Source organism: Ictidomys tridecemlineatus, chromosome X (assembly GCF_052094955.1).
Source record: "Ictidomys tridecemlineatus isolate mIctTri1 chromosome X, mIctTri1.hap1, whole genome shotgun sequence".
Lineage (NCBI taxonomy): Eukaryota > Metazoa > Chordata > Mammalia > Rodentia > Sciuridae > Ictidomys > Ictidomys tridecemlineatus.
In genome coordinates this window covers 94,747,960-94,764,300 of record NC_135493.1, presented here as the reverse complement: position 1 = coordinate 94,764,300, position 16,341 = coordinate 94,747,960, and positions in this window count along the sequence as shown.

Below are 16,341 nucleotides of genomic sequence, written 5' to 3'. Positions count from 1 at the left end.
AGAAAGAAAAGGACTCAAGCTGGGCAGGCAGGGAGACTGCCATATTAAAGGGTTATGTCAGGTGTAAATGGTGGCATCTTAATTTCAGAAATGGTAACAGGTGAAAAGAAAGCATGCCACAGGACCAAGACATCTATTATCAATTGTGTTCAAAGTCCAAGGCACTGTCTATGGGAATACAAAACTGTTTAACCCAAGTTTAGGAGTCAAAGTACAGACCATTGGAAAGAGCCCAGAAATCTTTGTTTTCAATGATTCATAAAGCTTTGCCAAAGTCTCCAAATGATGTGACATTCCCTATGTAGGCCACCAGCAGGTCCCTCAAGGTATTCCTTATATAAGAGGTTTCCACTGGCAGGCACCCTGTCAGTCATTCAGATCAGCGGGGCCAGTAATGGTGACTTGTCAGGGAGGCTCATGCCCAAAGGCTAGGCCTGGACCCAGAGTTCCCTGAAATCCAAGGGTCCCTGGAGAAGGAAAGACAGGCTGAGGAAATCTTACACCCAGAGCAACAGCTCTCACCCCAGGAACTTCTGGTGAGTCACAATAAATAGGGTAGAGTTGATGGCCAAGTGCCAGGCCAATTCTGAAAAGGCATCAGTATTCAAAAGCATCCAGATGGGGCAGGATGAGGACAGTCGGGGGCCAGGACTGAAGCCAGCTCACTCCATCCTGGGAAAAGGCAGACAGAACTCAGATAAGGGCCCAGCCCATGCTCCAGAAATCCCGGACAGTGGGTATACCAAGAGCCCAGGGACTCAGGCAGAAAGGCCAGTGCATCCTGAAGCCAGAACAAGGAAGAGGCAGAGTGGGCCAAACTCACCAGGCTGTCATGCCCAGGTGGAAACTCCAAGAGAACTTTCTACAAACACTGCTGGCTGACAAGTGAGAACTGACTATTTTGCCTTTGCTAACTGTATGGTGAGTCCTGGGCTGAACCTAAAAACAGAGCCCACCATTTATCACAGCCCTGAAGGGATGACCCCATCCTCCCTGGCTACATACCCATGTCTCTGTACCCAACAAGCCCTTCTCAGGTCTGGCCCTTGGAAACAATAGCAGTGAGAACATATTTTACCCTCTTGGTCATCCAGCACTCACAGGTATGAATATTCTGGTTATTCAGCTCTTGACATACCTGCAGTCTGATTAGCAACCATTTAGGGTCCTGAGCATCCCACCCCAAGTGCTTTCCACAGTTGTTCCCTCTCCGCACCCTCCCTTAAGACTCATGCACTCATTATGGTTTGGATGTGAGGTGTCCCCCAAAAGCTCACATGTAAGGCAATGCAAGAAGGTTCAGAGGAGAAATGATTGGGTTGTGAGAGCCTTAACCCATTCAGTGATTTGATCCCCTGATAGGGATTAGCTGAAACTAATCCATTAGCTGAAACTGAAGTGGTAGGGTGTGGCTGGAGGAGGTGGGAATTGGGGGGCATGACTTTGGGATATATACTCATATCTGCGAGTGAAGACCTCTCTCTCTCTCTCTCTGCTTTCTGATCACCATGTGAGCTGCTCCCCTCTGCCACACTCTTCCATTATGATGTTCTGCCTCACCTCAACCCCTGAGGAATGGAGCCTGCTGTCTGTGGATTGAGACCCCTGAAACCATGAGCCCCCAAATAAACTTTTCCTTCTAAAATTATTCTTGTCAGATCTTTTATTCACAGCAGCAAAAAAAAACTGATTTAAACAGACTCCAAACAGACCAGCCAGTAACCAGTTGAGGCCCATAAAACAGGGGTCTGTGTCCATCCTGAGTAGTCAAGAAGTGTGCCCTACCAGTTGCTAACTGTTTTGAACATGCCACCTGGGAATATGGCAAATGCTAAGTCCTCTGAGTCACTGACTTGGCATTTCCAGCCTCCATACCCTTCTACAATCACCACTATGAGAACCATCTGGGTCCTTCTAATGGAATCTCCCCATTTCAATCGCGATGACTGGAGACCCCCAGGTCACTTCCCTTCAAACTTTCCCATCTACCCTCAAATCTCAACCCCACCAGATCCTTCTCTAACCTTTCAAGGTTAGAGACATTCCTGTAAGACTGTGACAAGCATCACAAAGTCTGCTTAGTTTTTCATACAGCCCCTGAGCTATTTCATGGGCCAAATGCTAAAAGTATTTGAGCAGCATTTACCTGTATGTACTAGAATGCCTTGCCCAAGCTGAGAAACTCCAGTCAGCACACTTGTATCACCTGCCACAGCCCTGCCTGCTGTGCACCTCCCTCGGGGCTTATGGGAGAATCTGTTCCGCTCTGTAGGAGGGAAGGATCCACTAGTGCATGTCAATTGGGGCACTTCCCCAAAGGCATTGGTTTGATAGTGTTGTCCATTTGATGCATAGTACGTTGTGAGGAAAACGTGTCCAGGGAAGGTCGCTCAGCCCAAGGCCAGCCCAACATCTGGGCCTTCTTGAGTGGATCATGACTGGGACAAGTCTACTGACAGGGGGCAGAGCTACTCAAGTTAGTCCCTCTTCCCCTCTTCAAAGACAGTTACCACTCTCACTTTCACCTGACTAGAGCTGGTATCCTCTTAGAGCAGAATGGCCATGTATGGCTCTGGAGACCAACATTCAGATACATTCTAGCCAGGACCCCCTTGGGGTAGAGGGGACGGGATGTTCAACCACTGAAAGATCAGATACCTGGCAGACCACATTCTCTTCCTGATAGCATTAGTCAGGGTTCACTAGAGAAACAGGATCAGTAGGAGATAGATAGATGATAGAAAAGGAAGGGAGGAAGGAAGGAAGGAAGGAAGGAAGGAAGGAAGGAAGGAAGGAAGGAAGGAGGGAGGGAGGGAGGGAGGGAGGGAGAAAATACATAGATAGATAGGTAGATAAAGTAAAGGGTATTGGCTCCTGAGATTGTAGAGGTTGTAAAGCCCTATGATCTGCCATTTGTAAGCCAAATGTGCAGAAAAAAATCAGTGATGTAGTTCAAAGTCCTGAGAGCTGGAAGGCCAATGGTGTAGATTCCAGTGTGGATCTGAAGCCCTGAGGACCAGGAGCACCAAAGGCAAAAAAAATCAATGTCCCATTTCAGCAGTCAGGCAGAGGGAGCACCAGTCCAACCTTCCTCTGCTCTTTTATTCTCTTTGGTCCCTCAGTGGATTGGAGGATGTCTACCCACAATGGAGAGAACCATCTGCCTTCTCGTTCCAGTAACCATATGCTGGTCTCTTCCAGAAGCACCCTCACAGACACACCCAGAAATAATGTTTTACCAACTATCTGGGCATCCCATAGTCCAGGCAAGTTAACACATAAATAAACCATCACACTGATGAAGTTAGCTACCAGGGCAGTGAGAAGGGAGAAGTGAGAAGCATCATTAGTAGATTTGGAAAACCCAGGAATCACACACTCAGTGTCAGGGATTGAACACTGTGTCCATTTTTGGGCTCTTAATCATCTCTCAAGGTTAAGGACAGATGATCCCACATCTGCTTCAGGGCTACAAAGGCCAGGAACACCCAACTAATTTAACTTGAAGAAATAAATCAAGATGTCATTCAGGTGAATGCCAACACCTCTCTCAAGTCATTCATGGTTGAAATAGAGTAAAGCTAAAGGGCCTAAGAGCTTTAAGATGGACTTGAACTGTCTGAGGAACATCTACAGAACAGTCTTAAGGTTTCAGGGAAAATACCATTCAATCCTTTTGATGATTTATTTATTAATATTGAGCACTAATTATAGAGTGGACACCATCTTCAATGGGGGATGCAGCCACAGTATAGGAGTCAGAGGTCAGCTGCAGAGAATGAATCCACTTTTGCTAGTTTGAGCCAAAAAGTATTAACAGCATAATCTTTGACAGTGCTATAGAAGCAAAGTCTAGATAGATCTTTCAGAAATAGTGAACTCTCCAAATCACACTGCAGGATAGGGCTGCTGATAGAGGCTCTGCCAGGATGAGGACTCCTCTATGGCCCCAAGGCCACTGCCTTAGCTGTTGAACTACATGGCCTTTACCAAAGACCCAACAAAAAAAAAAAGATGCCTAGTGCAATGCTTCCAGTCACAGACACATGAATCAGCACCGAAGCCCAAGGCTGGATGGGTCCTCCAACTGATGAAACCAAAATCATCTCCAGAATCCCAACTGCTTGGCCCACAAGCCAATTCACTGTGTTCATCACAAATGGTAAACCAGACAGACAAACTCTGTATCTTTCTCTCTCTGCTTCCTGGTTCCCATGAGTGGAGCAGTTTTCTTCCACCACACCCTTCCGCCATGTTGTCCTGCCTCACCTCAGGCCCAGAGCAATGGAGTTGGTCGACCATAGTCTGAATCTCTGAAACCATGAGCCCAAAGTAATCTTTTCCTCCTCTAATTCTTGTCAGGTATTCTGATCACAGCAATGAAATGTTTGACCAACTCAGGTTATGTGACAGAACATGACACAGCATGGAAGCTCAAGAAGATTTGCCTGAAGAAATGGCTGAAGATGAAACAGGAGTCAGTTTGGTGATGAAGGTAGGGGAGAACTTTCCAGAAAGAGGAAATGGTGGTGACATAAGCTCAAAGTCAGGAAAGAGTAGGCATGTGCAGCCCATGAAACATGTATGGAAGATTCCTTATCATGTAAGAAAACTATTCTTGGCACATGTAAAAACATGGACACCACATGGCTGATCAACAGTGAGCTTAGCTAAGGAGAAATAGCCTGTCAAGGCATCTTGGAGAGGCACACAACCCCAGATATAAAAGAATAGCTGTCACCTTGCACCTACTAAGTGCCAGGCACTGGTTGAAGTATTTTTCATCTATTTTCCTTTCATCCTCACAACACTGCACTCTTAGTATCTCCATTTTTGCATGAGAAAACTGTGACACAGAGAAATTAAGTAGGTGACTTGTCCACAGCCACACAGCTAAGAAGTGATAGATCCACACTTGAAACACAGAATGCTCACTGCAGGGTTTGAAATCTCAACTCTTGTGTCACAAAGGAAAGGTCTTGGCCACATGGCAGAAGGCTTTGAATGTCACCATGTGAAGCTTATGGAATGTTGTTAAAGTAGAATTAACAGGACAAGACAGAGGTCACTAAATAGCGAATAAAGGGAACAGCAGAAATATGCTAAAGGGGTTTGTAGCACATGCTCCAACAGCCCCTCCTCCACCTCTGCTTTCCCTCCCTACTAGTGCACAGGGTTCTACTGCTGACAGGACCTGCACCTCTTTTTCTCAGGGTTTCTCTGGCCCAAGCTGGCCTTGCCCATCCATTCAGCAAGCCTGATATGCCAAGGAACTACCAGCAGCGGAGGCAGAAGCCTCAACCAAGGACTGACAGGAGGTGAAGGAGGAACACCCCTCTCCACTGCCTTACCCTGTGAACTGGAGAACTGAGATGCATGTGTTCTACAGTAATCCTCAGAGTTTCCCCTTAGGAGTGAACCTCCATCATTCAAAGGGGTGACTTGCTTGATAACACACTCTGCCTCACTGTCTTCCCTTCCCTGTCCCATGTCCCCAACTCCTACCAGTGCTTCTTAGCATCATAGCCTACATAAATTTGCATTCACATAAATTTGCATTCACTCAAATCCTTGTCAGAAGAGGTGGGATTGGAGATAGGTACAATTCCATGTGGACACACGTGGTGGCAGGTATCATGAGATCTCTAACCTCGTCATTCCAGGTAAGAGGATCTGGAATAGCCTCACCATCATTCATGCAGGTGATAGTGGATGTTGTTCCCCAGCCAGGGGCTTCTGTTCTGTCCTTAGTCGCCCTGCCTTGTCAGAATCCTCAACTTCTTCTACTCCTAACCTCAACCAGACCTGAGGGCCAAGCACTCTCAGGTGACCAAGCTGTCACGTGAAGGTCACAGAGCTTCAAAGCTCTGTTTGAAGTTGGGACTGTTCTATACCACCCCCCAGCAAAGGTCACAGGGAAAATGCCACATAACATGGCCACTGCCAGTTTCCTGCTCCTCTCCTATCACTGCCTTCATAGCTAGGGCCTACAGGGTTCCATTTCATTGGTAAGAGAGCCTCTTTTTTTTTGGGGGGGGGGTACCTGGGGATTTTACTTTCATTCTTTAATTTCTCATACAGTCTTATGAAATGGGTACTATTTTGGGGGGGGGGTACCGGGGATTAAACTCAGGGTAACTCAGCTACTGAGCCACATCCGCAGCCCTATTTTCTATCTTATTTAGAGACAGGGTCTCACTGAGTTGCTTAGCACCTCACTAGTCTGCTGAGGCTGGCTTTGATCCTCTTGCTTTAGCCTCCAGAGCCACTGGGATTACAGGCATATGCACCACCACGCCAGGCAAGAGGCACTCTTTTATTAGGTAAATAGAGAGGTTTTGTCCTGGTCTGTTTGAAAGATGAGGAACTTATCTCTCTGCTCTCCTCTGAAAGAGTCCCCCATGGGCCATGGTAAGACTCATAGTGTGTGCTATCAATTATTTATATTCCCTCAAAAATCCTATGTTGAAATCCTAACCCATAGTATAATTGCATCAGGAGGTGGAGCTTGTGGGAGATGATTCAGTCATCAGGACTCAGCCCTCATGCATGGGGTTAGTGTTCTTATAAGAAACCCTGGAACTCTCAAACATGATTAGTGGGAATGTAAGTTAGTTCAATGATTAGGTTTAACAGTCTTGAGTTTCTTCACAAAAACTCAATGTAGATCTACCATATGATCAGCTAGCCCACTTGTGGGTATGTATTTTAAGGAAATGAAGTCAGCCTACCAAAGAGATACCTGCACACCCATGTTTACTGAGGCACTATTTTCAATAGCTAAGATATGGAATGATCATCAATGGATGAATAAAGAAAATGTGGTATACGTACATAATGGAATATTATTCAGCCATAATATAGAACAAAATCCTGTCATTTGCAACAAAATGGATGAAACTGGAGGACACTGTGTTAAGAGAAATAAGCCAGACACAGAAAGACAAATACTGCATGTTCTTTCTCATTTGTGGAAGTTAAATAAAGGTAAACCTGATTATAGAAACATGATTACCACAGATTGGGGAGTTGGGAGGGGGGATAAAGGGAGGTTGAACTTGATCAGTAAATGCTGTATGCATACATTGAAATATCACACTGAACCCCATTAATATGTATGATCAATTACATGTTCATCAAAAAAATATAAGAGAGATGTTAGGGAGTTACACACATCTTTCCACCATGTAAGGGTACAGTGAGAGAGCACCATCAGGGGACCAAGAAATAAGACCTCATCCGACACCAAGTCTCCTAGCACCTTCATCTTGGACTTCCTAGCCTCCAGAACCATGAGAAATAAAGTTCCATGGTTTAAATGTTACTCAACCTATGGCATTTTGTTATAGCAGCTCAAAAGGACTAAGACAGAAAATTGGTACCAAGAAGTGAAGATATCACTATAGAAAACATGTAAAAAACATGGAAGTGGCTTCGCAGATGGGTAATGGGTAGAGACTAGAAGGGTTTTTTGAGGTCACGCTAGAAAAAGCTAACATTACTGTGAATAGACTTTTAAAGGTGGTTTTGATGAGGGCTTAAAAAAGAAGAGAAGTCTCCATCTTCTTGAAGAATACCTAAGTAATCATGACCAGAATGTTGTGAAGTGATTCAGTGAATCACTTTGTGAAATCTGGACGGGATATGCCATTCTGATGAGGTCTGAGACAGAAAAGAAGGTCATGTCATCGGACAATGGAGAAAAGACGATCCTTGTTATAAAATGGCAATGAACTTGGCTGAATTGTGTTCATTTTCTGTGTTCTGGAAAGCAGACCATGTGAGTGAATACGTTGTGGAGGTGATTTCTAAGCGAGGTATTGGAGGGTATGGCTTGGCTCCTCTTGACTGATTCTAGTAAGAGGTGAGAGGACAGAAATGACTTAAAGACAGAATTATAAGGCTAAAAAAACTGAACTTGACAATTTGGAAATTTCTTAGGCTCTCCATATTGCAAAGCAATGGAAATGATGTTTAGAAGATAATACCACCGCATGGTGGCCAAGGAACCAAGGTCGGTGTGGGTATAAAGTACCCCTCCACTTAGACAGCTCAGCAGAAGCTGGGTGCTATTCTTTGAAACAAAGGAAGAGTGGATGGGGATATGGCTCAGTGGTAGAATGCTTGCCTGACATGCATGAGACCCTGGGTTCCATCCCTAGTAACACATACACACACAAAAAAAAAAAAAGAAGAAAGAAAGAAAGAATGGAAGAAAGGAAGAATGATCTGGAAGGCAATTCCTTGATCTCAGAAGAGGAAACCATCACCTTCGTTTCAACAGGCCAGATGGTATCCACCCAGAGCTAGAGGGCAGGGCCACCCAGATCCTTGGAGGGGCCCAACCTCTATCCCAGTGGGCCAGTAGGCAGAGCCTTGAGCCAAAGTTGGTTATTCTCAAGCCTTAAGCTCTTGTGGAGTTTCCCCTACAGTTTGGACTTACTTGGGATCCATCACCCCTTCCTTCTTTCTTATTTCTCCATTTGGGAAAGCGAATGTCTGTCCCTATGCTTGTCCCACCATTGTGTTTTGGACACTGGGAACTTGTTTGGTTTCACAGGATCAGAGTTGCAGAGCCATTTGCCTCAGATGAATCATGCCTTGGGTCTCACCTATATCTGATCCAGATGACGTTTAGCAGAGACTTCGGATTTTAGAGTTAGAGTTGATGCTGGAACTGATAAATACATTTAGGATATTAGGGTGTGATTAATATATTTTGCATGTGAGGAAGGCATAAATTTGGGGAATTTAGGGGTGGAATGCTATACACTGAATGCTTGTGCTCCCTCCAAATTTGTGCACTGTAGTCTTAACACCTTTCCTAATACCACCCCGTGACTCATAGCTCTGGCTTTAGGAGGCCAGGCCTTTGTGAAGTGATTCAGTTGTGAGGTCAAAACCCTCAGGAATGGGATTAGTGTTCTCACAAAAGAGAGCCCACGGAGTTCTTGCATTTCTTGCACCATGTAAGGACTCAGAAAGAAGACCAGAAGCCGGGAAGCAGGCCCTTAGCAGACACAAATCCACTGTCACCTTGATCTTAGACTCCCCAGCCTTGAGAACTGTAAGAAATAAATTTCTGTTGTTCATAATCCTTCCAATTTATGGTATTCTGCTATTGCTGCCTGAACAGGGTATGACAGTGTGGCAGATGGTATTTTCCAAAGGTAGCTGCAAAAACATATGTATCCCATCCCCCCACATTCTTCTGACACTGTGACCGGTGCTCCTCCCACAGAAGAGCAGCCTTCCTGTTAAATCTGAGTCAGGCGGATGATTGGTCTGACCAATAGATTTTACTGAAGATGATGTGAAATCTTCCAAGGTCATAAAAAAGGCCCAGCTTCCTTCTATTTCTCTGTCTTGGAAGCTCACTCAAAGAACCCAAGCACCATGCTGTCAAGAAACTCAATAGAGAGAGTCCACACACAGAGTCACAGGAAGACAGGAACCAGGGCCCCCAGCCAATAGCCACACCGCTGCCACATGAGTGCTCAAGCTTTCAGATGGTACCAGCTCTCAGCCTTCCAGAAAAGGCTCCAGAAATTATGGAGCACAGGCAAATTTTCCCCACATATCCTATATGTAATTTTTTTTTTTTTTTGGTACCAGGGATTAAACCCAGGAGCGCTTAATCACTGAGCCACATCTCCATCCCTTTTTTATATTTTATTCTGAGACAGGGTCTCACTAAGTTGCTTAGGGCCTTGCTAAGTTGCTGAGGCTGGCTTTGAACTCATGATCCTTCCTGCCTCAGCCTCCCAAGCTGCTGGGATTACAGGTGCGTGCCACTGCCTCTGGCTCCTGTATGTATTTGTGACCCACAAAAACTATAAGAAATGATTGCACCAGGTGCAGTGGTGTATGCCTGTAATCCCCATGTCTTGGGAGGCTGAGGCAGGAGGATCACAAGTTCAAAGCCAGCCTTAGCAACTTAGCAAAACCTTGTCTCTAAATAAAAAAAAACAGAAAGGGCTGGGATGTGGTTCCTGGTTAAGTGTCCCTGAGTTCAATACCCAGCACCAAAAAGAAAAAAGAAAAGAAAGAAAGAAATGCTATCACTTTATTCCACTACGTTTGGGTGCTTTGTTACACAATCATAGAATCATAGTAACTAAAGCACCAAGTTCCCTAAATTCCCATTGTTGAGTTGGGTTAAGTTAGATTTGAGATTGATCCATCCCTATGAGGAAAATTCTAGGAAGGCAGCCTTTGGGTCAGGGTCATGACCCCCACACACCTTTCCTAATACCACCCCACGACTCATATTTCTGTAAGGAACGTGTCTGGTGTTTCTACAGTGATGTCCTTACAAAGAAGATAGGAATGGTGATCCATCCGATAATCACAGGACAGACTGGGGTGACTTTGCTAATTCAGTCCCACCCTATCTCTTTTTTCATTCTCACAATAAATTGAGGCCTGCTGGCCAGAGAGGCAGCCTCCCTTCTCCCACTTGATCCATGAAACCCCAGAGAGCACTTGCCAAGTTCACAGAGACCTCCACATCTACAGAAGCAAAGCCAAATGACCAGGAGAGCAAGCAAGTGTCTGTAGAATTTATTATTTATTTAGTTGCTCACATCTGTAAGTCGGACCCCTCTACAGTCCACTCAGATTTTTTTTTTTTTTTTTGGAACCAGGGATTGAACCAAAGGGTGCTTAACTACTGAGCCACATCTCCAGTCCTTTTTTAAAATTTTATTTAAAGACAGAGTCTTGCTGAGTTATTTAGGGCCACGCTAAATTGCTAAGGCTGGCTTTGAACTCCCAATCCTCCTGCCTCAGCCTCCTGAGCCCCTGGGATGACAGGCGCGGGTCACTGCAACAACTAATGAGATAATTTTTGAAAGTCCTCGTGATGTTCCAGAAACTGCACGGCACCTTTTACATGTAGTAATAGTTCCTTGAGTCCGGAAGTCTGTGATAAACTCCTACCACTGGAAACCTTGTTGGGCTCCAAGACTACACATTATTTGATTATGGTCAACATTAACTATATTAAAAGGATTTGAAGCAGAGGAATAATCAATCAGGATAGAAAAAGATCTTGAAAACAGATTTGTTTTCTTTGTAATACAAATTGCATGTGACATCAGGAAGAAAGTCAATCTCTCCTTTGGTTCTCAAAATGGCAGCTTGAGAACACTGACTCAAAAGTGTGATGACCCAGGCCCTCCTTCCTACATTTGCCCCACAGCAGCCACAGAAGTGGGGTCCTGCAGTCGCTTTCTGTCATTTGAGAACAAATTGCAAAAGGCTTATCATGGCTGCAGATCCCTGCAGGAACACACCCCAGCCAGGACAGCCAGTGTCCGCCTTGCTCTTCTTCATTTTGGTCTGACTTTCCTGCCCTTTTTATTGTCCATGAACATGCCAACATGCCACGCCTAGGGACTTTGCCCTCACCATCCATCGCCTCCATAGACATACTGTCCCCTCTGATAACAGAACCTTATAATCTCACTTATTCAGCTCTCTACCCAAATGGCCTCCTCTATCATCTATCTCCTTAATACACATTTTTTTTCTTTAGGGTGCTTATCCTGATGTTATATCACATGCCTGTTTGTTTAGCATTTCATCCCCAGCATCTGGAATAGTAACTGACACATATTAGGTGTTCACTAAACACTTGTAGATGATCAAATGGCCTTTCTAAAATGTCATCCCAGGGCTGAGGGTGGAGCTCAGTGATAGAGCACTTGCCTAAGCATGCACAAGGTCCTCAATTTGATCCCCAGCACCACACGCAAAAATGAACTAAAATATCTACCCAACACTTCCATTCATTGAATGATTCACCCTATGGGCAAAGTCTTCCAGAGCCCTTCATGATGTAATCTCTGCATAGCTCTGTTCACTTCCCCATCTGATCCATCCTCACTGCACACACTCACATTCACATGCACTATGCACACACAGAGATACACAACACATACACACAGAAGCCTATCCATGAACACATCCCCAAGCATACCAGGATAAACACAGATACACGCACATAGACACAATGATGCATGTGCACACACACACACACACACACACACACACACACACACACACACCTTTCTAGCCTCCAGACATAACCCCCTCACGCTCACCTTCAGGATGTTACCATTTTTCACTTGCCTGTCCAGCTCAGCTGTTCTGGACAGCTCCCACTCTTCAAGTGCCAACTCTATTGTTGTTCCTCCTAAGGAGTCAGGAAAATATGGGGTTACAAAGCACAGATGCTGGAGACAGATGATTCGACTTCAAACTTTGACTTTGCCACTTGCTAGCTGTGTGAGCTTAAACCAGTTACTTAACTTCTCTGTGCTTCCATTTCTTTCTCAATAAATTGGAATAGTGATAAGAGTACATACCTCACAGGATCATTTTGGGGAGTTAATGAGCTAATACATATAAAGTGCTCAGAACAGTGCCCAGCTCATAATGAAGATTGCTTAGATATTATTCTTATATTCTGATTATTCATCCAAACCCCTCCTGAGCATTCAATATGGCTACTGTGTGTAGAACGAATCCAACTATGTCTCCAATATGTGTTCCTTGTCTTTCTCCTCACCAGCACTGAGCAGCCGTGGATGGGTGTGCTGTGCCCCAAGCCCAGGGCCTGTACATCAGGGTGCTCAAGAAGTATTTGCAGAATGTCCAAATGCCCTTGGATGAGCCATTTGGTTGCATGGGGATGTGGCTTTCTCTTCTATAAAGTAAGATCATTGGACCGGAAGTTTTCTAAGGTCCTTCCAGGTCAAACGGTCTCTGATTCTCCAATTCCATGCTTGACCCTTGATTTGAAGAAATGTTCCTTCCTCATTATACCAGAAGGATAATTGGTATCTTTTTGAAAGCTCTTTTCAACTCTTCCAAATCTTTTTCAAAAGGAATTTGCAAAATGATGGGTGTCAAGGGCCCTTAGAAATGAATTCAATCCTGACCTTTCGCTGTGGAGGGGACAGAGACCCAGAGACTGGAGAAGCCTTGCTCAAGGTCACTCAGCCAGCTAATGGAAGAGTCAGAACCACAATTCAGAGGTCATGGCTTACGAGACTATTTTTTTCTGCACACACACACAAAAACATGATTCAGATAGTTTTTCTGTTTTTCTTTTTAGCAAAGGCATAATAATGAAATCTAGCAACATTTGCATGGAAATATGAGAGACGGGATGAGTCATGTCTTTTTAAAGCATCACTGGGTGCTTTTGCCATAACAATACATAAAAATAACACTAGCTTACCGGCTTAGCCAATCTCACCAATAGCCGGGCCAGTACCAAGCCCCACCTGTCAGAGTGTTATTGACACATCCTGTCAAAACAAGTTCACACAGAAAAGTATAGGTGGAGCACCTCTGGGCTATAACTTCTCTTTCTTCCCCTTCTTTTTTATGATGATTTATTGTGTAGACAACGCGCATGTGCTGAAGACCTGTCAGAAAAGTGGTATGGAAGATACTGGTCATATAAGCTTGGTCCCCTGCTATTGCTGGGTAATTTCTTTCCCAATAAATTGGAATGGTGATAAGAGTACCTACCTCATAAGATCATGCTCAGCATGACCCTATGCTCAGCAGCATATGACAATAAGCATTTGTTGCTATGCCCACAGTTCTGAGCATCAGCTGTGTTTCTGTGAGTTAGCTGGTCTAAGCTAACTGTGTGAGCTTAAACCAGTTCCTTATCCTCTCTGTGCTTCCATTTCTTTCCCAATAAATTGGAATGGTGATAAGAGTACCTACCTCACAGGATCATTTTGGGGAGTTAATGAGCTAACACATATAAAGTGCTCAGAACAGTGCCCAGCTCATAATGAACTGGACTCCAAACTGTGGGTTCAGATTAAGCCTCTTTAGACATCTCTTCATTCTTCTGAGACCAACTGGCTCCCTGGGGGGAGGTTGTCAAGTGGAAATGCAAATACCATTTGAGGCTTACACTTAGAACGAGAAGGTTGTCACTTCTGTCTATAACCTAGCATCAATGGAATGAGAAACAGACCCATCTCTAATGGCAAGTATAGCAATGAGCATAGATAGAGGGAAGTATAAGAAGTTGGAAATAGTTATGCAACTGAACACAGAGGTCATTTAAAATTTTAGCAAGGAAGCTATGGAACCAACCTAGGTGCCCTTAATAGATGAATGGATAAAGAAAATGAGATACATATACACAATGGAATATTATTCAGCCATAAAGAAGAAGGATTGTGGCATTTGCCAGTAAATGGATGGAACTGGAGACTATCATGCTAAGTGAAATAAGCCAATCTCCCCAAAACCAAAGGCTGAATGTTCTCTCTGATATGCGGATGCTAACACATGATAAAGGAGGAGGAGGGAAGAATAGAAGTTCAGTGGATTAGACCTAGTTTCTCGACTCTGGCCAGGCATCCAGGGCTGGGACCTGAAACAGGATCTCTGCTGAGCTCTTCCTGCCCCAAGTGGTCTTTCTCATAGCTTCCCATCTTCCTAAATAAATAAGCCTCTCCTCTCACCATGCTGCTTTCAGACTTCAGTTTCCCTACTTGGAATAGCAAGTGCAAAATGCTCTTCACATGTCTTGCCCAAGCACTGTGGGCCCAGTGGGCTGTGGAGTACTTCTAGGATGGTTATGAGGACATGGAGTCTGAAAAGTATAATGGCAGGGGAAGGGAGGTCTGGTCACAGCCTTGGAGTCAAATAGGCAGGAACTTAATCCAGTCTCATCACTGTCCATCTTAGTGATCTCTCCCAGCCTCAGTGTTCTCATCAAGAAAATGGTCCCAAAATGGCACCTTCCTCACTGGAATGTTGTGAGTGTCTGATGAGGAAGAACCAGGCAGTGGTTAGAAAAGAATTCTATTCTTAATTCCCTGCAATTATTACCATATTCTTTTGGGGTTACAATGGTCAGGTTGAACCTCATGTCAAACCTTTGTAGATACGGTCTGAGGGTGCGGGAGCCCTGAGTAGGCTAAGTCTGCAAAATCCAGCTTTGCCTGTGGGTTCTCAGTTTATTTGTTCACCCACCCTTCCATGCTTAGAACTAGCCCAGACACTGTGAGAACTGTGGACAAATGTAGAACACACCCATCACTCAAGTAGCTCCCAGTTTAGCTGGGAATCAATGTCCTCAAAACAGCATGGTAATTCTAGCAAGGAGCAGGGACACAAAGCTCCCAACCAAGGCAAGAAGCCCCCCTGCCCTATTTACCACGTAGGTGGCCAAGTATTCTCAGTTCCCTATGAGAAAAAAAAAAATCTGTGACTTGGAGCTGAAATTCAGGTTCCTGTGACATGTCCCCTCTTGGAACATCTACAGACAGCTGTCCCATGTCCCCTGAGCCAGATATTCTAGTTTCTAAATGGCCCCTCAGATGAGGCCAACCCCTTCTCACAAATACCCTTTTGATATAAGGTGACAATCTAGGGAAAATCACAAGACACATTGGTGACAAACTGGCTAAACCTGTGCATTTTGAGGGGTATTTGGAACATTAGTCCTACAGACCTTATGTAAATGCAGGTTCCAGCAAAATAAGAGAATAATCAAGGTAAAATAAAATAGGAGTAATGTTAGGGAAGCAAAACCAGCCAGGTTGTGTGACTGAAATCTATCATGAAGTCATTAGGAGAATCACGTGCACAGTACCTCTCCAAAACGTAAGCCACAATGAAGTCTCCCTGAACCTGTTGGTCCCAGGACTTGGCTCTGCTCATGAAACATTCTCAGAGTTCTCAGAGAACTCTTTAGGGAAAGTATTTGTTTAAAAATGTCTAAGCTGAAGCCGGGCACAGTGGTGCACACCTGTAATCCCAGCGACTCAGGAGGCTGAGGCAGGAGGATCACAAGTTCAAAGCCAGCCTCAGCAAAAGCGAGGCACAAAGCAACTCTAGTGAGACCCTGTCCCTAAATAAAATACAAAATAGGGCTGGGGATGTGGTTCCATGGCTGAGTGCCCCTGAGTTCAATCCCTGGTACAATCACGGGTATCTGAGCTGAGTTACCAGGCAGAGTCAAGAGAGCTCATCCTGAGTTGGATGGTATGGAGAAACCATCATGCCTACCAGGGGTCTCGTGCAATTTCCTTCCAGATAAACTCTTTGCTCTAACTTAGGGGCTGCTTGCCAAGTTCATTTATACTAAAGTGCTTACCACTTTCCCCCCTCCTCTCCTTCTTGCCTCAATGTCCCCCAATTTCCCCACTGCTTGGGGACTCCCATCTGGCCAGGGTGGAAAAGGACTAGAAAGTACGAGCCATGGGAAAGGAGGCGAGAGACCTCTTGGGCACATAAATCACTCCACAGCCGGGAGGCCTGGATCCCCAAGGCGGGAAGGTGATTCCCAGGGCA